Source organism: Bubalus bubalis, chromosome 11, assembly GCF_019923935.1.
Source record: "Bubalus bubalis isolate 160015118507 breed Murrah chromosome 11, NDDB_SH_1, whole genome shotgun sequence".
NCBI lineage: Eukaryota > Metazoa > Chordata > Mammalia > Artiodactyla > Bovidae > Bubalus > Bubalus bubalis.
Window position 1 is genome coordinate 9839895 of NC_059167.1, and position 21776 is coordinate 9861670.

The following is a 21776-nucleotide window of genomic DNA, read 5'->3' on the forward strand; positions in this document are numbered from 1 at the left end:
TTATTCCCCCTAGAGCTGAAGGTAGTATGTCAAAACACTTTACCTTCTCCAGGAAAGAGTATTTGAAGTGCAATCTCAGGATATTAGATGTGGAACGGATCTTCATAATAATGTTAAGATTTTATGTGGCTGTTATAAAGACACACTTCACCGTCAGACAGACCAGGGTGCAAACCCTGTCTGTGCTGGGTGCCGGCGGCAGGACCCTGGACTGCTTGCTGAGGCACTGATCAGTTCTCTCCTTTATAAAACAGGACTAACATGTGCTCCACAAGATTGCTGTGAGCTGAGTGAGGATGTGTATGAAATACACTTACCTCAGGACCTGGCATGGGACGAAGGCTCAAAATATGACAGCCGGAGGCCATCCAGCCCCACACCGTCAGATAGGGAAACACGGAGTCAGCAGCGTCAGTGGGTCATCGGGAAACAGAAACCAGTATTAAAAGCATTCAGTGTATTATTTTCAGGCTGAAACAGAGTATTCCTTTTCAGTAAACAGGTCAGAGGGCCGTCTTATAATCATTTTATTTTCCCCATCAGTATCATCTCCGGGGGCAGGAAATCCAATTCATAACCAATAACTGGCAAAAAGAAGCAATTATATTATACATAGACCATGAATGTGTTTCAAGTTTAATGACAAGATAAAGCTGTAACACTGTACTTGCTATTCACGGATTTTTTTTTTTTTTTTAGTACTTTGGTTGAAACTTTGCAAGGCTTACTATTAAGAATGCCAAGCATGAACAAGCTGAACATTCAAGACAGAGTTAGCCTTCAGCCCTTGACAAGAACCGCACCTTCTCACAGGCACGCTTAAAAGAGCGGCAACGGTAACAGCGAACATGCTTTATCAAGCACCTGCTATGGGGCAGCACCGTGGTAAGCATTTCAGCAGGTATAAGCTCTTTTTATACTTAATATAACTCTATGAAGGATGTCCTGGTATCATTTCCATTTTAAGACGAGGAATCTCTGAGAAGTGGCCAACTTACATGGCTCATTAGAAGCCAGGGTTTTAACTAGGAACCGACTCAGAGCTGGTCTTAATTTCCTTCTTCTTCAGATCCTGGGTAATTTTCTCTGTATTCTCAAGTGTAGAGAATGTTGAGAGTGCCTTTCCTGTTTTCCTCCAAATCTTGGCTTATTAAAAGCATTTTGTTTCCTCTCCTTTGAGGTATTTCCATTTTTTATTAATGTTCCTTGTTGGATGAGCAAAGAGGAACTATCACCATCTCTGAGGAGTGGAAACACAACTATCCTTTTCCACCGTGACTATAAAGCCAGTCTTCTGCAACAAGCAGGGTGGCCACAGTCAGACAGCCTGGAAATAGCAATGGAGATTAGAACCCATGCCTTTAAAGACCTCATTGCTGTGGTTATTCAGTCGCTCAGTCACGTACGATTCTTTGCAACCCCATGGACTGCAGCACGCCAGGCTTCCCTGTCCTTCACCATCTCCTGGAGCTTGCTCAAACTCTTGTCCATTGAGTCGGTGATGCCATCCAACCATCTCATCTTCTGTCATCCCCTTCTCCTCCCGCCTTCGATCTTTCCCAGCATCAGGGTCTTTTTCAATGAATCAGTTATTTGCATCATTTAGCCAAAGTATTGGAACTTCAGCTTCAGATTCAGTCCTTTCAATGAATATTCAGGTCTGATTTCCTTTAGGACTGACTGGTTGGGACTCTCAAGAATCTTCTCCAGCACCACAGTGTGAAAGCATCAATTCTTTGGTGTTTGGTCCAATTCTCACATTCATACATGACCACTGGGAAAACCATAGCTTTGACTATAGACCTCTGTCAGCAAAGCAATGTTTCTGACTTTTAATACACTGTCCAGGCTTGGATTGGATGTCCAAGGATGGACTGTCCCAAAATGCCATAAAAATACAAACTGCTAAGATGGGTTATCAATTGGGTGTAGGTCAGGGATGACGTTATTTCCTGATGCAGGACTGAACGCCAAAATCCATGGCAAAATTAAAATAAGAGACTCTTGGATGAGAGTTTCTGTACTAGTAATTGACCTAGTTCTTGAAGTGCTCTTAAAGCATCATTTCCTTTGTTTCCACGTCCTGGAAAACATTTTCCATGGTGATCAAGTGCAGGTAATATGACAGTACCCTCTTTATCCCATCAGTGCCTTTGCTTTTCATTTTGCCCTCTTCCTAATGACATCATTTTTCTTCCTTTTTTCCCATTAGTCCTCAATGTTGGTTGATGAACTTTCGTCCAAGATAAACTGTAGCCACCTCTCAATAATAAAAGTACGACCACTTTTCTCCACAGTAAATCAACCTCTCAGCCTCTAGAACATTTTCATCTCAGCATCTTTCAAGTGCCTCTTCCCTTCTTAGGCTAGATACCTGTAACACTCAGATTGAGGGTGAATGAAAAGAAACTAATCAGAGTTACAGGCACTGAAAAACTAGAAGGAGTCTTAACTATCAATAGCTTTTATCCTCCCAACCCACATTCAGCTGACAGTGAATGTTTAACATGTACTGAGCTAGTGGGTTAAAGACATCACCTCATTTAATTTCATATAGTCCTCACCAAAATCCTGTGAGATACTTTCATTCCCATTATAGAGAAAGGAAACAAAACTTGGAGATGCTAATTGCTTGTCAAATAGCTAAGCAGCAACACCACCATGTCAGTACTGAAGGCCGTTCTCTCCCAGGTCAGGGAATCAATTTGTTTCAAGTGCAGATCAATCATACTACATTGTCCATAAAATCCACAGCACATTACTAGCAAAATGAATCAACAACAGGCTGAAAACTGAATGAATACTAAGACAAAATGCGAAATGCCCAGGGTAATACGCTTTGGAAAGTCTAACTGAAAGAAAAACAACCAAAAAGAAAACCCTTTTGGTATATATGGTTTCCATAATGGTTGTGCTTCATTTCTGACAGCAAAGGGTGGTGAGAAACGCTTCTCCCCAGATATTCTTAAAACAGAAAACCCCAAAGTTGGATATCGCGTGTTACAATGGTGCAAACGATGTGACAGAGAAAAGACACTGATAAATAATTTACAAACAAGAATGCTTCACTGATCAGATTGGGTGATGAAAATGTATTTGCAAACCCACAAGGATCATTCTTAACGGAAATTATTTGCACTTCTTCTGGGTCGTTGTCGTCTTTTTTTCCTCCTGCTATTAGTTTGATTTTGGCTTGACAGTCACCACAGCGCAGAAATGTAGCAGCAAACACAATGAAAAGGCTTTCCACGTGATTATTTTCGAAACTGATAAGACATATGTGACCTGGAAAACTAGCCCTTCCAACATGTCAGGAAAGGAGCATGGATGATTGTATTTTTAAAAGCAGCCTCCAGCTTCACACAGCGTGGAAGCCCAGAGGCAACATTCCAGGCGTCTATGGTGGACGTTTGCTGCCATCTACTGCTGTGTGATGGGAGAGGAACATATGTTTCTGGATAGCCTCAAATAAAGGTAAGAAAATTTAGAGTTGGGGGGTGGGGGGGAAACATTCTTTTTATTAAGTAAGAAAATCCCCGTTGAGAGGAATTTCTACAGCCAGTAACAGAACCATCCATAGGTAAGTTGTGTTGTTGTTGTTCAGTCGCTCAGTCGTGTCCAACTCTGCAACCCCATGGACTGCAGCACGCCAGGCCTCCCTGTCCATCACCAGCTCCCGGAGTTCACCCAAACTCATGTCCATTGAGTCGGTGATGCCATCCAGCCATCTCATCCTCTGTCATCCCCTTCTCCTCCTGCCTTTAATCTTTCCCAGCATCAGGAGCTTTTGCAATGAGTTGGCTCTTTGCATCAGGTGGTCAAAGTATCGGAGCTTCAGCATTAGTCCTTACAGTGAATATTCCGAGTTGACTTCATTTAGGATTGACCGGTTTGATCTCCTTACAGTCCAAGGGACTCTAAATATTTAATAATATTAAATTTTTAAAAGAATGTTTAATAGCAACCCTTGTCTATAAGCTAGGAATTCCATCCATAAAAAGAGATGCCACTCTCCTGTCACTTCTTCAACCATAGTATGTCTGAATACAACCAAATTCACACCACCCTTTTGAAGCTTAAAACTGAGGAGAAACAGCATCATAGTTTGGTTACTCGTATGAGCTTCTGACGTCAGAACCAGCTCCAAACATTAGCTGCCTGGAAATTTAGGCAAGTTATGAAATCCTTCAAACATTATTTTTCTTATATGGAAAACAAGAAGCAATCATATGCCCTTCATAGTGTCACTATGCATCTTTTATTTAATGTTCATTTACTGAGATGCTGGCATGAGCATTCAATATGATAATATACATAAAGAAAGTTCCTTGGAAAATACAGCATTGGCCAAAAAGTTCATTCAGGTTTTTCCATAAGATCTTACTGACCCAGATAAGCTCTCAATAAAGGCCAAGTGTCATCCCTTCTTAAGGCTTTCCTGGTGGCTCAGTGGTAAAGAATACACCTGCCAATGCAGGAGACATGGGTTTGATCCCTGGGTCAGAAAGATCCCCTGGAAAAGGAAATGGCAACCCACTCCAGTATCCTTGCCTGGAAAATTCCATGGAGAGAGGAACCTGGTGGGCTACAGTCCATGGGGTCGCAAAGAGTTGGACACAACTTAGGGACTAAATGACAACAACAACATCCCTTTTTAATATTATCATTGCTTACTTGCCTTCACGTGGCAGTAGTGAATGACTCCAAATTGTGGTAATGGTGGGGGGAGGGGTGAACCACCCAGAACAATCTTACAGGTCATAAGTTTCTCTAAGAAATCCAGAATTAAAAATCAGCTTTTTTGTGCTTCAGGGAAGACCATAACAAGAAGGAAGGATGGCAAGGCCAAAAGAGAAAGACAGCTACATGAATCAGGAAACCTCGGCACTGCTTTGCTCGAGATGAATAGTAGAAAATATTCCAATTCCTGCCCAGTAATCATGGCAGTCTGAAAGATGGTGAAATGATTCTCTAAGACTGAGAAGTCCAAAGGAATAAATGCATGTGGGGATTTTGAATGATTATGTTCAGATCATTTCATTTGGTCACATAGTTGTTTTATGAGCAACGTTTGCGATTTTGACAGATACACAGATCCAGGGAAAATTGAAAGTTATGTTCTTGGAAAGGAGAGGGGAAATAGAAAAAGGACCACTTCCCGCTGAATGTCAACAGATGATCTATGTAAGTGTGTGATATTTTTAAGCGCTTACTTTCTTAGCCTTATAATCATCACTATTAAGAGGATTTGGGGAAATTATCATGCCACATTCGTAAGTCTTCCAACATGTTCAGGATAAATGTGTTTTAATAAGCTTCAGAATCGCTTGAAAAAAGTAATAATTGTGCAGGATGCTATGTTGAATGGTCACAAAATTTAATCCTAAATCCTTAGCAAGCCCTTACCTCTCTTAAGCACCTCATTTGAACCAAAGACCACATCATTGCTTTAAAAATACATGCTAAGGGATAGGTAAAGAAACGGTATTACATAGAATGGTATTTAGCAGAGGACTGTATAACAAGGTAGATTAAAGGATGAATTTGAAAACCATTCCAGCTCTCCCTGAACTGGATGTGCCACCTTGTCAAGCTATATAACCCCTTGGTCCCCCTGTTTCCTTCCCCTGCAAAGTGGGGGTAAAACAGTACTTTGCCTACAGAGGTGGGTTAATGATGAAATGAATTTAATGTATGCACATCACTTAGAACAGAGCCTGATACGGAGTAAGCACCGTGTGTTAGTTATTATTATAGAAGCAAAGAACACTTGGAATGGAAAGGTTTACTAAAAAACAAAGCTGGTCCTTTAGAATTTTTCTTTATGCTGATGACTTCCAAAGTTGTTTGTTTTCGTTTTCTGTTTTTAGCAACAGAATTTAAAATAAAATAAAATCATACCCAATTCTAGTGGTAAAGAACCTGACTGCCAATGCAGGAGACATAAGAGATGCAGGTTTTATCCCTGGGTCAGGAAGATCCCCTGGAGAAGGAAATAGCAACCTACTCCAGTATTCTTGCCTGGGAAATCCCATGGACAGAGGAGTCTGGGGGGCTACAGTCTATGGGGTTGCAAAGTTGGACACGACTGAGCACCCATATACAAGTCCCAATACAGAAAGGGTAAAAGCAGAGTAGAATTCACTGACAGCTGAGTGGCAGCCAGACCACCCCAAGATCCCCTGAGCCACTCCTGCTACACCACAGATGAACCCAGGGGGCCCCCAGAAAACAAGAGCAGCAAGAAAACCATTGATTTTTGTCATCTGCATTTCCCAGCTCAAACTCTTGATCTGAGCAAATGGAACCAGAAATACCCATGGAGAAAGAACTGTGGCCGCTTCTCATGCCCAGGCAAGCATCTCACAGTGTCAGCAATCTCTTCCTAGACCCCGGGTGATGAACAGAGTCAACATAGACAGACTGTACTTGTGAGCACCTGAGCAAGTAGCAACGCTGGGTTCACCAACTCTAGTGCTTGGTTCAGTGGTCTGCTGCTCATCTCATGGATCCACACACCACCAGAGGGAGATGAGACGTATCGATGAGGTTATCAAATGGTGGAAAACGGGAAAATAGGCAAAACTATCCAACTCAGCAGGGTGTTGCAGTCATGGGGGCACTTTCCGTAAGTCTTGGTGTGCGATGGTACAGCCCCAGGTAAGTCAAGTCTGACAGCCTATCAATATTGTGTCTCAGGACGACAGACTCAGTCCCCATTCAGTAGCCTGTTCTTACACCAACTACAGTCTTTCACTTTTAAAGTTAAGAAACAGATGCTGCTACTCTCTGTGAAGTTGTTGGTGGTGGTGGTGCCCTCTAAAAACTATGGCTTTGAATTTAAGTAGAAGCATTGATATCGCCTCCTGAACATGCTTATCCGAACAGATATTTCTTCTAAATGACACTACTTCAGCATTTGCAAAGAATTACTCTAGTGTCAGCGTGGAGGGAGTAGCTCCCTTTAAATGTTACAGTGATATATTCAATGGTTTGTCATGTAAGCTTTGTTCCTTAAGTTTAATGATCAAAAATCAATTTCAAAGAACCTGTAGAAGATCAATCCCCACCTCAGCTGTTCATTTTCATGGTTTGTTCAATATAAGGACTGCATCGAAGTTTTAGAATATATCCCAAAGTATCTGTTTTCATCGGGACATCGATAAGCTTTTCCAATTCTATACGTTCCATTATACTACTTGACGTTGGTGATGCTTCACTAGAAATTTTACAATTACTCTTCTTTTAAATACGATCCTGAAGGTTGAATGTTAATGTTATTTTGGTTAGAATATATTGAGCTTTTAAGACAAGAGACTTTGTCGTCCTCAGCCAGACTGTCTTCCATAAATAATTATGCAACTCCTCAAAAACTATTATTTTTCCAGGGACAACATACCGATCTACTACCTAAAAAGGGAAAATGGCATAGGAAACAACCTGAGAGCCTCTCACAAAAGAAAATGAGGTAGAAAGATAAAACTTGGATGGTTGACTGGATAAGTTCAACCTTATTTAAAAAAAGACCAAGTAATATGACGTTTAAAATCTCTCCATCTTATCCAACACATGTAGATATGGATCAATAAGCCTGAAAGTTAAATATTTAGATTCTTTTAAGAGTAATCCATCACTTATTTTGGCTATTCGGCATGTGAACCCCTTTCCACGTTTTGAGAATTCCAAGTTGATTCGTTTTGGTGGACAGCAAAGTCCATGCTGGGAAAGATTGAAGGCAGAAGCAGGGGACGACAGAAGATGAGATGGTTGGATGGCATCACCGACTCAATCGACATGAGTATGAGCAAGCTCTGGGAGTTGGTGATGGACAGGGAGGCCTGGCGTGCTGCAGTCCATGGGGTCGCAGAGTTGGACACGACTGAGCAACTGAACTAACTGAACTGAAATGAAAGACCATGTTTAGAAACAGAAGTGGCAGCTGATTGCTTTTCTAGCATCCCTTCTCCTAAGACTCAGACATAAAATAGGACTCTCCCACCCAAACACACTCAAGCTTGACTTTGACCCAGTAACTAGAGACACAAAAGAGGGGGTGACAGCTCTCTCCACTCTTGGCAGCATGCTTGTGATGGGTGCAGGGCTGAGATGCTGGCCTGTACGAGCAGTCACATGAACTCCAGTATCTGGTGTTCAGCAGAGAGGACAGAAGTTTGTCCAACAGATGTATTCTAAGTCGTGCCTGGATCAGAAAGCTTGTCCTAGCTTTCTAAGTCTGTTCTTCTGCTTCCCGGTAGCTCTGTGAGCCACATGATATACTTCAGTCCCATTTTTCTCTGTCTACCAGATTCAGCTTTCCTTGCTTACAGTGAAGAACTATGAACTAATTCCTCAAGTCCTTTGAACCATGGGTTAGGATTCACTTATAAACCCACCAGAATTTTTCCAATTGATCTAAGTTTACTGAGTCAACCACACCTAGCTGCTTAGCTATTAGAACTTGGTCTCCCTTTTTAAAGTCCCCAACAGCAATAGCACCGTGCCACCTGTGTATGATGTGCACTAAATCAAAACTGGCCAATGTGTCAAAGGCAATAAGAGAATAACAATTCTCTCTTCTTTCTCATGTCATTCATGGGAATATCTCAAGTTCTCTATTCTGAGGCTCCAAATGTGAGAATAAAAGCATGTGTGTTTAGTTACGTCTGATTCTTTGTGACCCCACAGACTGTAGCCCGCCAGGCTCCTCTGACCATGGAATTTTCCAGGCAAGAATACTAGAGTGGGTTTCCATTTCCCTCTCCAGGGACTCTTCCCAAACCAGGGACTGAACCTGCATTTCCTGCATGGGCAGGCGGATTCTTTAAGACCACAAGCACCACTTGGAAAGTTCTGAAAACAGAAGATAATCAATGATCACAGCATCCTGCAAAACAAGAAAAGGAGAAGCCACAGAAGCTACAAAGCTTAATAAAATTTAACTTAGCCAGGTAATTGTTCTGATAATTTTTTCAAATTATTTGTTCACATTAATCCATCAAATCTTGAATCAAGAATTGGGGAGTGTGAAAGGATCCAGTGGAAGGTACTCAACAAATATTTGATAAACAAATTATTTTTCAAAACACTTCCATAAAAAATAGCTGAATATAGATCAACAATACCTGCACCCTCCCTTTGAAACTCCATCAGCTAGCGTGTTCCTTTCCAGTAGACATTCACATGCTTTCTCCCCTCTTTCCATCCTGAGTTATTTAGTGAAGTATGACGATGCAGTCCACATGCAAATCCCAAACTGCAATGTCATTATCCACTGACTTTGGTACAGGTTGCAGCTTATAAAGTGTAAATTCTCCATTATATTTGTATTTGTATTTTTAGAAGTTTCTCCAATCATTGCTCTGCCTTTCAAAACTGTGTGAATGTCTTTCCTGGGCTGGGGTTATCACAGCCTAGGCTCAGGCAGCTGTGAAGGCTTGGCTACGTGAACTAACTGGGTCACAGTGAAGAGAGTAAGCGCTACCTCCCATCACCAACCAAACAATGATAAATGTTGCATTTTATTTTCCAAAGCATCATCTTTCAAGAAAGCAGTCAAACAAGTAAAAATTGGATATCTCCGCATAAATAATACTTTACCTGCACTTGTCACTGATACTTGCCGCTAATAAATTGGTATAAATATTTGAGATGCTAAAAAAAAAAAAATGGAGTCATTATGCTGAAACCAGTGAATACATTTTTGAAGAGATGAAATGGGGTTGGTCTTAACATGAGGAAAGACATTCTTAATACAGAGATGGGGGTCTCTCATTATGGTTCCAAATTTTTTTGGAGGTGGATGTGGAGGAAAAACAGGTAATAATAGAACTGAGGTTAGAATTCAAAAGAAACATAAGGCATGGATGTCTTCACCCTCTCCCTGGGGCAAATTTCTTCTATGTTACTCATTTGGACACTGCTATAATTTAAGCAATTCAAAAGCAGATTTAATTATGATTTAGTAGATTAAATTCTGATTTGTTGTTGTCCAGTCACTAAGTCATGTCCGACTCTCTACAATCCCATAAACTCCAACACACCAGGCTTCCCTGTCCTTCACCATCTGCCTGAGTTTGCTCAAACACAAGTCCATTGAGGCTGTGATGCCATCCAGTCATCTCATCTTCTGCTGCCCCCTTCTCCTCTTGCCCTCAGTCTTTCCCAGTATCAGGGTCTTTTCAAATGAGTCAGCTCTTTGCATCAAGTGACCAAAGTATTGGAGCTTTAGCATCAGTCCTTCCAATGAATATTAAGGGCTGATTTTCTTTAGGATTGACTGGTTTGATCTCCTTGGTGTCCATGGGATTTAGTCTAGCCATAAAAGGTGTTACATTAAATGTTTATTAAGGAATAAATCCACATTGCTTTTTAAATAATGATTTAAAGAATACTATTTTAAATTTCAGTTGCTTTAAATAATGCTTTAAAGAATATCTTCTGGTGTTTCTAAGTTGGTAAATATGAAGAACAAGTCCAAGAATGGTAAGAACAAAAATTAAGATTATAGAGAGGCAAGTGACCATACAGCTTCCTTGTTCTTTTGAATCCAAGATCTTTGATTTGACTCCCTAAGGAATGTATCTTATTTGCAAAATTATAATAAAATTATCTGAGAAGGGGCTCTTAGTAAATTAAAGATGCTCTGTGGTCAGAAAGACCTGGGGTCCCAGCCCTTCCTCTTGTACAATGTAACTGTTTCATGCCTCAGTTGTCTTATCTGACAAATGGGGGAAAAAATGATCATTCTAATCTTAAAGGCTACTTTTAAAGAATAAATGGGATAAAGTCATTAAAAAGTATATAGTAAAGCCCTCAATAAATATTCTCTATTACTAATATTACTGTAAAACTGGAAAAATATTATTAATATTTTATCCCTACAAAATCTATGCCAGGGTTTGCAGTTGTTCTGCTGCTTTGCGATCTGAGTCATAAAAGATTTGATTCTAATTCAGCTATATTTCCTAAATTAACCAACTTATGTGATTAGCATCTCCTAGTTTGTGTGTCTGGGGGTTTTTTTGTGTTTTTTTTTTCCCCATAATTATCTTTTCTTTTCTCTCTTGAACAATATTGCCACCCACATAGTTTTTCAAATTACAGCTTTCATAGCCTTAGCTTATAAAACTGCTCAAATGACCTTTTTTTTTTTTTTTTAATCACAGAACATGAAAAAAATCCTTGGGGAGGGCAACTCTTTTCCTCCATCAGGTATGAAGGTCCATCTCAGAACAAAAAGGGAAAGCAACCAGTTTGACACATGCTTTGCCCCATCCTCCTCTTCTCATTCCCAGCTACTTCCTCAATTACTCTCAATCAGGGCTGTGTGGCTGATGAAATGACCAATTTCAAAAGTCATGCTGATCTCTGAATTCAATGAAAGTGAATCAGATCTGCTTCCAGCCCACTCACTCTCCAACCACGAACACTGAGGTCAAGCAGGTGCCCTGGTAGATGTAGAGACCAACTTGGGTTGTAGAATATGAGACGCTGAAAACTCAGAAATGAATACAGCTCATTCTCCCACAACCACATGGGTTCCTGCCAGGTTCATCCTGGCAGGTGGAGCATAAAAGAAAAAGGCAAAAGGAAATTTTCTTCATGTCAAAATTTACAATTATAACTAGTCACAGAGAGCAGAGCACAGCACACCCAAAATAGCACTCTTTGTTTATACTCCATCCCTCCCATCACCCTTTCCCTTCTCTGCTTCAATTCAACTTTTTAAAGAAGATAAAATCTTAATGCTGGAATTTACCAAGAAAATATATTTCACTTCAAATGAAAATCAGTGAGATTGCTGGTTCTTTCATCAATTGTATAGATATCCCACTGAGTAACAGGTTTAATGGATGACACAAAAATGGTTTAGGAGATAGATTATTCTAAAACATTACCATCATCTAGTGCACATTAACATAACTTTCTCAAGCTGTGGAATTAATGAAGAGCTGGAGAGTTTGCTGACTTTTTTTTTTAAGATGGCCTTAAAAGAAGATTCCACATACAGGGAGTTCTTTTCTCTTATGTGGGAGTAAGGCCTTATACTTTAGAAGCTGTTATTTTTCCCTAGCAAATAAATAAATAAAATTAAAAACTGCTGCCTGAGTTTCCTGGACTCTGAGCGACCATCTACTTTGATGAAATCAGTCACCAGGAATGTCACAGTCTCTTCCTCTACACCTCTATGTATAAATTACAAGACACAATTCTTCCTGAAACTGGAAATGTTTAAGCGTTTCTGTTATAAAAAAAAATTGAAATGTCTTCAGAAAACATTTCCTGAGCTTCTAGCATATTATCTGGGACTGAGTAATTATGTTATAGTAATTATCTCATTTAATGAACCCATGATCCTTTGGGAGGGGCCCTGTGATTTTCTCCATTTTCTCAACTGAAGCATTTGAGCCTTGGGAGGTATATCCCAATGTTAACTAGCATGTCCCAAAAATGAAAAAGGAAAACTGCAATCAGGTCTGATTCTAAAGCGCACGTACTTAACCACTAAGCTACATGTGTTGAAAGGAGAAAAATAAAAATAATTACAGGCATATCTGGGAGACATTGCAGATTTTGCTTCAGACTACCACAAAAAAGTAAATGCAGCAAAAAAGAGCGTCAGGCAAAATGTCTGGCTTCCCAGTCCATCCACATAACAGTTACATTTGGGACCTCCCTGGTAGCCCAGTGGTTAAGAAGCCACCTGCCAATGCAGGGGACATGGATTCAAACCCTGGTCCCGGAAGATCCCACATGCCGCGGAGTAGCTGAGCCCCTGTGCCCCAACTACTGAAGCCCGAGCTCTGGAGCCTGGGAACCACAGCTACTGAAGCCTGCCTTCCTGTACCCCATGATCCACAGCACAAGAAGCCACTGCAGTGAGAAGTCCATGCACTGAGTCAAAGAGCAGCCCCAACTCTCTGCAACTAGAAAGAAAAAAAGACTGAACAAAAAAACAAAGACCCAGAGCAGTCAAAAATAAAATAAATAAAATATTTTAAGTTATGTTCACACTATATCCTAGTCCACTGTGGATGGCAGAGCAGTATATCTAAATAAATAATGTACAAAGCTTAATTTAGAAATACTTTATTGCTAAAAAACGCTAACCTTCATTTGTGCCTTTAGTGAGTCATAGCAGTAAATCAAAGATCACTGATCACAGGTCACCATTACAAAGATAAGAACAAGGAAAAAGCTTGAAATAGTTTGAGAATTATCAAAATGTGACAAAGATATAAGAACTGAGCAAATGATGTTGGAAAAATGGCACCTAAAGACTTGCTCATTGCAGGGTTGCTGCAAAACTTCAACCTATCAAAAAAAAAAAAAAAAGCAATATTTGCCAAGCACAATAAAGCAAAGTGCAATAAATCAAGGTGTGCCTGTTGATATGCAGAGTTTGGCTCATTATCAGTTCAAAGACTGTATTAATAAAAATCACCTACAAATATTTTCTAAGGTATGAACACTAAGGGGAGAGAGTTAATGTGAAAGAAAAGGAATAAGGGAGACATGATGAAGCGAAATCAGACAAGGCTGAAGTCTATCTGTATCAAGTGCCCCATCCCTTCCTGTGTGAAAAATAGCCATGCTGTGAAGAGAATAAAGGATTCTCTGTCTCCAAATGCAAAAGATGAAGCATCAAGCATCTGAAGCTGGGTGTTGTAGCTGCCACTTTTCTTCCTGTTTCCCTGCTTGAGGGTCCAATTAAAATAGAAAAAGGCTGGAGTTTGTGTTTTTCCATTACAAATAGCTATCTATTATTCACACTGAATTCTCTAGGCATACAGACAGTTGGGCTTATGCAAAGGAACAGGCAAGGAGACCAGTGACTGCCATCTGCTCAGATCATAAGAGCAGCTTGTCAACAGAGCTTAATAAAGTTGCTTCTTCCCATCGATACTTATCAACTGTTGGAACTGCAGGCCACTGAACCCAGTGCAGAGTCAGGCTGGCCAGAGCTTGATGGAGTTCCTTTACAACCCCTCCTCCCTGCAAGTATCGGTGTCCCAGCTCCTAGCGTGGTCCACGAGACACGGAACACCCCTGGTACTGTGTTGGAATTACATGGAAAGCATATAATTCCATCAATAGGGGGAGACATCGAAGTGTCCAAGTGCTAACTAAGTAGCCAAGTCAGTCAGTATTTGTGTGTTTTGACTGACTGTAAAGTGCTAATCAAGTGTAAGGTAGCATTCAGATACAGATTGTATTCCTATCATAACATCTTCTCAACAACTGGATGCCAGTTTTTGACACAGTGACAGTTTCGTATTGATAACTGCATTGATAGCATGTCAGCAGAACAGCTTTCAGGTAACCATATGGTGCCCCAAATATTTTCTCAAAGATCTCAAGTTTATGAAGTGCTATAGCCTGGAATCAGAAGTCTTTCCCCATCCCAGCAGCTTTTCCATTGTATCATGGCTCTCTCATCTTGGTTGTTTTTTGTTGTCCTATAGATATCCTTAAACAAAATTTTGTTTGATAAAGGGTGGCAGAACATGCTACCCCCAAATCTGCCACTTTAGTGTAAGAATTATTTTGAGCGAAAGGCAGTTGACAAGCATCAGATATTAATACAAGTTCTTTGTCCTACCATTTGCCTAAAAACAGAACTTAAATTTTTAAAGGGTCTCCCTCTCTCTTCTCTACCAAAAAGGGGAGGAGTTAATCGCTGGAGAAAACTCTAGACACATATCATCTGAGAGACAGAACCAGAGGAAACTATATAGTAAATGTTACCACCTCGTCCTTAATGTCCATGAGCTTCCCTACATTTATCTTTCCATTGTTTACTGCTCTTGGAAGCCTCAAACCCTGCCCTTTGTCTTATCAATTCTCTATGAATTTGCAATTCTTTGTTAAGATGCTATATAAGCCCAAGTTCTAACCACCTCTTTAAATTACTTGCCACTGAAGTTTTCCCATGAGGATGTACACTGCATACATTAATAAACTATTTGCTGTTCTTTGTTACTCTGAGTTTGTCAGTCTATCTTTCATGACCCCAGCCAACGAACCTAAAATGGGAAGAGGAAGAAAACATCTCCTCCCCAACATTTACACAGTCTGTATCAGAAATATTAAACAATCTCCTGGATACATTGCCTGATGCTGGTTTATTAATTAAATAAGAACAACAAAAGCTTTAAGTATTCCAGGTTTTTTAGCAGCCTGCTATTTTAGAATTGGCCCATGCATGCTTTTAAATGTCATACTCACTTGTTTTCATGTCATATTTTTCATACCACACAGCCAAGAATTTCTTCATTTTTACCTAAAACCAATTAGTTCAATTCCCTGCTTCTCTCAAAACATGAAGAAGGCCTAATGAAAAAATAATCTCTCAAAGTGGAACAATATATTCACTTTCTCAGAAAGCCACCACCTAACTTTCTTTTGCTATGTTCCAATATCTCTGAATATGTTGGTTTATGGGCCTATTTTAACCTCATCATATTAAAAACTATCTGCAGTCTGTGTACTTTATTAAAGCCAAGCCCCTCTTGTCTAACTTTTCTGTCCAGGTGAGAACTGACAGTCTTAAAACTGGAATAACCCAAATATCTGAGCCAGAATTCCCTTTCTTTAAAAATTACTCACATGTGTCCCAAACTGTTGGTGAGCTAGTGTTGAGTGGCTCTTGGATTTCTTTGTGTAGTTAGTCCCTACACTCCAAGCAACTGACTTATGGGTAATGCGGTGCAAAGCTTGCTTTCCAATCAGAGTGCTCGTTTCAACTCCAACCCTAGTCAGTGGTGATTGAATGTCATCACCTATAGATTGATTTTTGATCCTATAATGCCACAAACCATTCATCTCAGAATGGTTCCAAGGAGGTGACCATCAGCATCTCAAAAACCACAACCAGCAGCATATTTCATCAATCAATACATGCAATATTTTCTTTAAAAACCTGAAGTGAATCCAAGTCCTCCCAAACCTCAAGCCAAGTCCAGATGCATGGAAAATGTTAGTGATTTTTTCCTCATAATTGGCTCTGTTTCATGCATACCTTGCAAAGATGTAGGTTTTCAGGTAAATAATGTATGTGGTGGTTCCATCTGGTGGCAACCAAAAAGCCAGGTGAAAACAAGAAAACTGTGGATGAATTTTCTTTTCTATTCGCAGATCTGTTCAAATCAAGGTGATTCTGGGGTGATTTCTGGGGAACAAAAAAAAATGTTCAGATACCCAGAAGCACTCAGCATTCCTGAAACTCAGTCAACAGCTGTGAAGACAGAAAAAATGAAAACTGTGATCTGCACTAAGGAATGTCTTCCTGTTGTTAGTAGCTCAGTCGTGTCTGACTCTATGTGACCTGTCAGGCTTCTATATAGCCCGTCAGGCTCCTCTGTCCATGGAATTTTCCAGGCAAGAATACTGGAGTGGGTGGCCATTTCTTTCTCCAGGGGATCTTCCGATCCAGGGACTGAACGCAGGTCTACTGCACTGCAAGCAGATTCTTTACCAGTGAGCCACCGGGGAAGCCCTTTGAGGTTATTAACCAAACTGAAAGTCTATAAACCAGAACAGGATGGAAATGTGAAAAGAGGAACGGCAGCTGTAAAGGAAAGTTTATTCTTCACATATTCACTGTGAAACAGGCTATTCTAATATTGCTACTTGCAATATATACTAAAACTTTATAATATTTACAAAGGAAGGAAGGAAAAGAATTTTTAGTGCACTATGCCATTTATGGTATGCTTAATAAAAAGATATTGAGATGATTTTTGCTCAGGCAATAAAAAAAAAACTGGTTTAAAAGATCATAAAAATTTATACAAACACAGATTGAGCATTTTGTTTTACCTTGAACACATAAATAAATATTCATTCAGCTATCTTTTACTAAAGTTCAAGACTTTGTCTTTGAGACTGTCTCCAGTAATTAAAAATTTAGCTCACCTTTCTCGTATAAAACCACATGTACTACATCAACCAAAATTCCCAGTTCTAATTTCACTAAAGAGAAAATGAGAACTTAAGCAACTCAAGAGAAATCTGAATTTGACATCCTCCTCAATATTTATTTTTCTCCAGTCTTTTAAAAAGCTCTTACCAACACCTAATTTGACTTCAATTATTTTAAACAATTTGCCTTTATCAAGTCTTTAAAAAAGCTTTCACCTTTGCTTTATAGAAAATAAGTTCTCTAACGTTCATTGGCTACTATCACATAAAGTAAATTGCATAAGCAGAATAATGGACAAAACCAACACACAAATACGGAAACAAAGACAACCGACTCTCTGTACGTACATGACCCAGCTGGTGGGAGCCACTGGTGAGTTCAGCTTTCAGAAATACCGAGGCATCAATCATATGTTCTTATCTATCACCTATTGCCATAATACTTCTTCAATAACAACACATAACTATTTGTTTTACACAAACAAATATTTCTGTTTCTCACTCACAAGTTTCTGGGTCCTTTTGGGTTCAGCTGAACTGGACTCCAGGCTGCAAGACAGGATCAAGGCGTGCTCTGTGTCTCTCACTCTGTGTCCCAAACTGAAAGGGCAGCAACTACCTGGGCCTGTCCTTTTTGTGGTGATAGAAGAAGGACAAAAGGGTCAAGCCACTCCATACAAATGCCTTTCAAGCCTCCTGTTGTGTTAAATCTACTAATACCGCACTGACCAAAATAAGTCATATGTCTAAGTTCAAAGTCATGAGGCAGGCAAGTATAGGCCATCCACCAGGAGGCCATGTCAAGAGAATGGCTGCATAATTCTACATAATTCTATGTTCATTCATTCACCAACCCATACAATCAATACAAATATATTGTTTCATCTATGTGCTAGGTACTCTTGAGAGATAGGAAACAAATAAGTAAAGAATTACTTTTTCCCTTAAGGACCTGATGAATTTTCTAGGCTGAGAGATATAGTTCAGACTAGACCATGAAAGAGGAAAATCTGGTTCTTTGACATTTAATGCCTTTAAAAAAACAATGGACTTACCTTCCTAAGTATGGTTCTATAAGAACTAGTAATAAGATCACCTAACAGGTTCTGACTATTGTTAGCAGCAAATAATTACACATTGCTTTTATCTCTATCCTTTCAGACCATCCCATCTGATATGTGAAGTGTGAGAAAGCAAAGGAATGTTAACACCTTCCCTAAGACCAGGACAATGCGGTGCTCATCAGAGGAAGTCACATGAACAACACCAAATCAATAAACAGCATTTAGCAAAAGACAGAAAAGTTCTGACAATAAAAGAACAGGCCAATTATTATCCCAGAGATATTTATATTTCCCTACGTGCAGATAAATGTTAAGTATATTTAGGAACATTCAGGGTAACTATACAAGCATATAGTAGGAAAGAATACCATATCATCTAAGAGTCTTCCATTTCAACTTCCTTAAAGTGGATTAAGAATATAGACACTCAGGAAAGACAGACTGTAGAATTCTTGGGCTTCTTCTGCTACTAATTAGCAGTATGAGCTTTGGCAAATCAGCTAGTATTTCTAGATGTTGTTTTCCCTAGAAAGTTTTTCTGACTGCTCTTCCCCTCCCAAGGTTGGGATAGATAGGACCCCTTGATTCTTTATATGTTAATCCTATCTCTATTGTGTTGCCTTCTATTACACAGTGTTCTATAATTATCACAGATATATTTGCCTCTAGCACTACTGAACTCCTTGAGATCAAAATCAATGTATTATGCATTTTTGGAGAATAAATCTAGGAAATAAGACTTTCTGATGATTCGTCTAAAACACTTCACAACTCTACTATAGACTCCTCTGACATTGGGGAAAATCTGTTAAATTTATTTTGACTGAGGAAATTCCAACATTTGCCTGAGAACAAACCTCCCTTTCTGCCCAATGAAGTATAATAATTTCTACCACAGGACCCAAATTCAATAGTGTAAACTGATATTTTATTCTTCAGCACTGCATTTAAATCTTGGCCTGGTTATACAACTCTGAAAATAAAACTCAGTTTGCTATCTTTGGATTGTTGAAATTAACAAAAATGAACAAAGATAAAAATCTTGATGTTTCCTTGATTTGCAATAACTCTCTCAAATACAAGAGTGCTTTCAACAGACCATTGTTATGACCTATAGAAAATGCTTTAGTGTAGAAAATGATGGTTTTGTTTGATCTAAGGTTTTTTAGTTTTAATTTTATAGTTTGAGAAAACAGAAATCCTGAGAGGTAAAGTGGCTTTCACAGGTTACCATGAGTCTCATAAACAACAGGCTCAGAACATACATAAGTCTAAAGTGTATTTAATTTTTTTATAAATAAGCTACTCAGTATTTTCCTTCTTTGCATGCCACATTTGAGTGTGCGCTCAGTTGTGTCGAACTCTTTACAACCCCGTGGAGTGTACCCCACCAGGCTCTTTTGTCCATGGGGGACTCTCCAGGCAAGAATACTGGAGTGAGTAACCTTTCCCTTCTCCAGGGGATCCTCCCTACCCAGGGATCAAACCTTGGTCTCTTGCATCTCCTTCACTAGCAAGTGGATTCTTTACCACTAGCCCCAGCTGGGAAGCCCCCACCCTTCCATTTTTTTGCCACCCTAAAAACATCCCACATACATCCCTCAATCCAGAACTCTCTACTTTCATTAATTAAGACCTGTGTAATGATGGGTAGGCTATTTAACTTCTTTTGTTCCAATTCTAATAATGAACATGGCTTATATGATTTTGAAAAAAAATTATATACAGTTCAGGCAGTAGAAAGTTTAGACTGGGATCTGGAAATATGTTATAGAAATAAGCCTTAAGGTATATATATACGTACATATATATAAAATGCTTCCCTGGTGGCTCAGTGGTAAAGAATCTGCCAGCAATGCTGCAGACCTGGATTCAATCCCTGGGTCAGGAATATACTCTGGAAAATAAAACGGCAACCCACTCCAGTATTCTTGCCTGGGAAATCCCAAGGACGGATGAGCCTGGTGGGCTAGAGTCCATGGGGTCACAAAAGAGTTGGACGTGACTCAGTGACTAAACAACAACAACAATAACTCTGTGTGTGTGTGTGTGTGTGTGTGTGTGTGTGTGTGGAGAGAGAGAGAGACGCACATATATATAAAGATATATACAAATATGTATCTTTGATATAAAGATAACTCAGAAGGCTTAGATTTTTCTGGAGAGACTTTTTTCCCTCTAAATTAGGAGTGATTGAGATGCTGGAGTTTGGGGAACAGGATAGACATTCCTATTGCATTCAGACATGACCAGAGTCTGTCACTGATGTATTACAAAGGGGCTACCCAACTGTGGTGTTGGAGAAGACTCTTGAGAGTCCCTTGGACTGCAAGGAGATCCAACCAGTCCATCCTAAAGGAGATCAACCTTGGGTGTTCATTGCAAGGACTGATGCTGAAGCTGAAACTCCAGTACTTTGGCCACCTCATGCGAAGAGTTGACTCATTGGAAAAGACTCTGATGCTTGGAGGGATTGGGGGCAGGAGGAGAAGGGGACGACAGAGGATGAGATGGCTGAATGGTGTCACCAACACTATGAACATGAGTCTGAGTGAACTCCGGGAGTTGGTGATGGACAGGGAGGCCTGGCGTGCTGTGATTCATGGGGTCGCAAAGAGTCAGACACGACTGAGCAACTGAACTGAACTAAACCAAAAGCTGAAAGCTCTCATAAATAAGGTGAGATAATTCAAGTTATTCCAGGGAATAGACTGTCAGAAAGAGAGAAAAGGGAGACATTTTGCATATATATATACATGTATACTCATTTCTTTTGTTATTTTCAAAAATCATATACTAATCAATTTTAGTATAATAGCCATTTTGAGGGGAATTGGTAATGAAACAGAAATGCTGATCTTTTAAGAACTTATTTTTGTGGTTTGTTCTGATAATAAAAGTCTTATAAGTGAGTACTTTTGACATAGACTTGAGAATTTATTCCAAATAATATGAGTCGTGTGCAAGAAATACTTAGTATAACATTGTTTTAAAAAAAAACAAAACTGGAAATCCTTTAAATGTCCAAAAGCAGTAGCAATGATTTAGCAGCAGAGCAACAGTTATTATCAGTCTCCTAAAACCCTGAGTAGAGATCTCTTTCTTATTCTATGCTGCATCCTCTCATCTGAACCATAAAGATATCCCAAAGGGAAGGGCTCATTGTCACTTTCCAACTTCTCATTTGATAAACAGGAAACTGATGGCAAAGCTGTTAAGTGAATCATCCACGTGTGCAGCCATTTGCAGTCGCCATAGTTTCTCTTTACATAGTACAGGTGTGACAGTTCTCAATCTTCATGTCTAGCCCAATGGTAACCAATTTCATAGTTTTTCTATTGCAGCCTTATGATGCTGGAAAGATACCTGGTTTCTACTGGCAGCATTTCTCTTATTAGGTCAGTTCCCAGAAGGAAAATTAACATCACCCATGTACTTTAAAAATTAACCTACTTTTTTTGGTTGTTGATAGGTACAAAGACATGACCATATTGCACTGATCCACTCAGACTGTTCCCCAAAGGCTTTTATAATGCCTGGTAAATCTGGACTCAGTCTGTGGTTTATAAAAAGCAAAATCCCTGGCTTTTCTCATAAAACAAAGTAGGAAGCTTTTCTTAGCTCTGTTTTAAATAGTATTCTTGGTACAAAAGTAAGCATGCCTTTGAGTAGACAACATAAAATGTCCACCTCATGAACTCATATTCCATACTTCAACTCCTGAGCAATCATATTTTCCAGGACACTGTTCCATAGAGGGTTAAAATAAATATTTCACATGGCGCCTGA

The 21776-nt window shown here is 39.6% G+C and overlaps 1 long non-coding RNA gene across 5 annotated transcripts in view; it reads right to left on the reverse strand.

The window, feature by feature from the left end:
• LOC112587770 overlaps positions 1-21776 on the reverse strand; it is an 86580-nt gene that overhangs the window by 54473 nt on the left and 10331 nt on the right. For 2 of the 5 annotated variants that reach the window (XR_006542592.1, XR_006542590.1), the window contains exons 4-5: positions 17430-17553; positions 16022-16171 (exon numbers count right to left, since the gene is read on the reverse strand). This is a non-coding gene — a long non-coding RNA (uncharacterized LOC112587770). Of the gene's footprint in view, positions 1-1752; positions 2375-13073; positions 13315-16021; positions 16172-17429; positions 17554-21776 lie in introns of those variants that run through there. The other 3 variants (XR_006542591.1, XR_006542593.1, XR_006542594.1) reach the window with 3 other exon arrangements.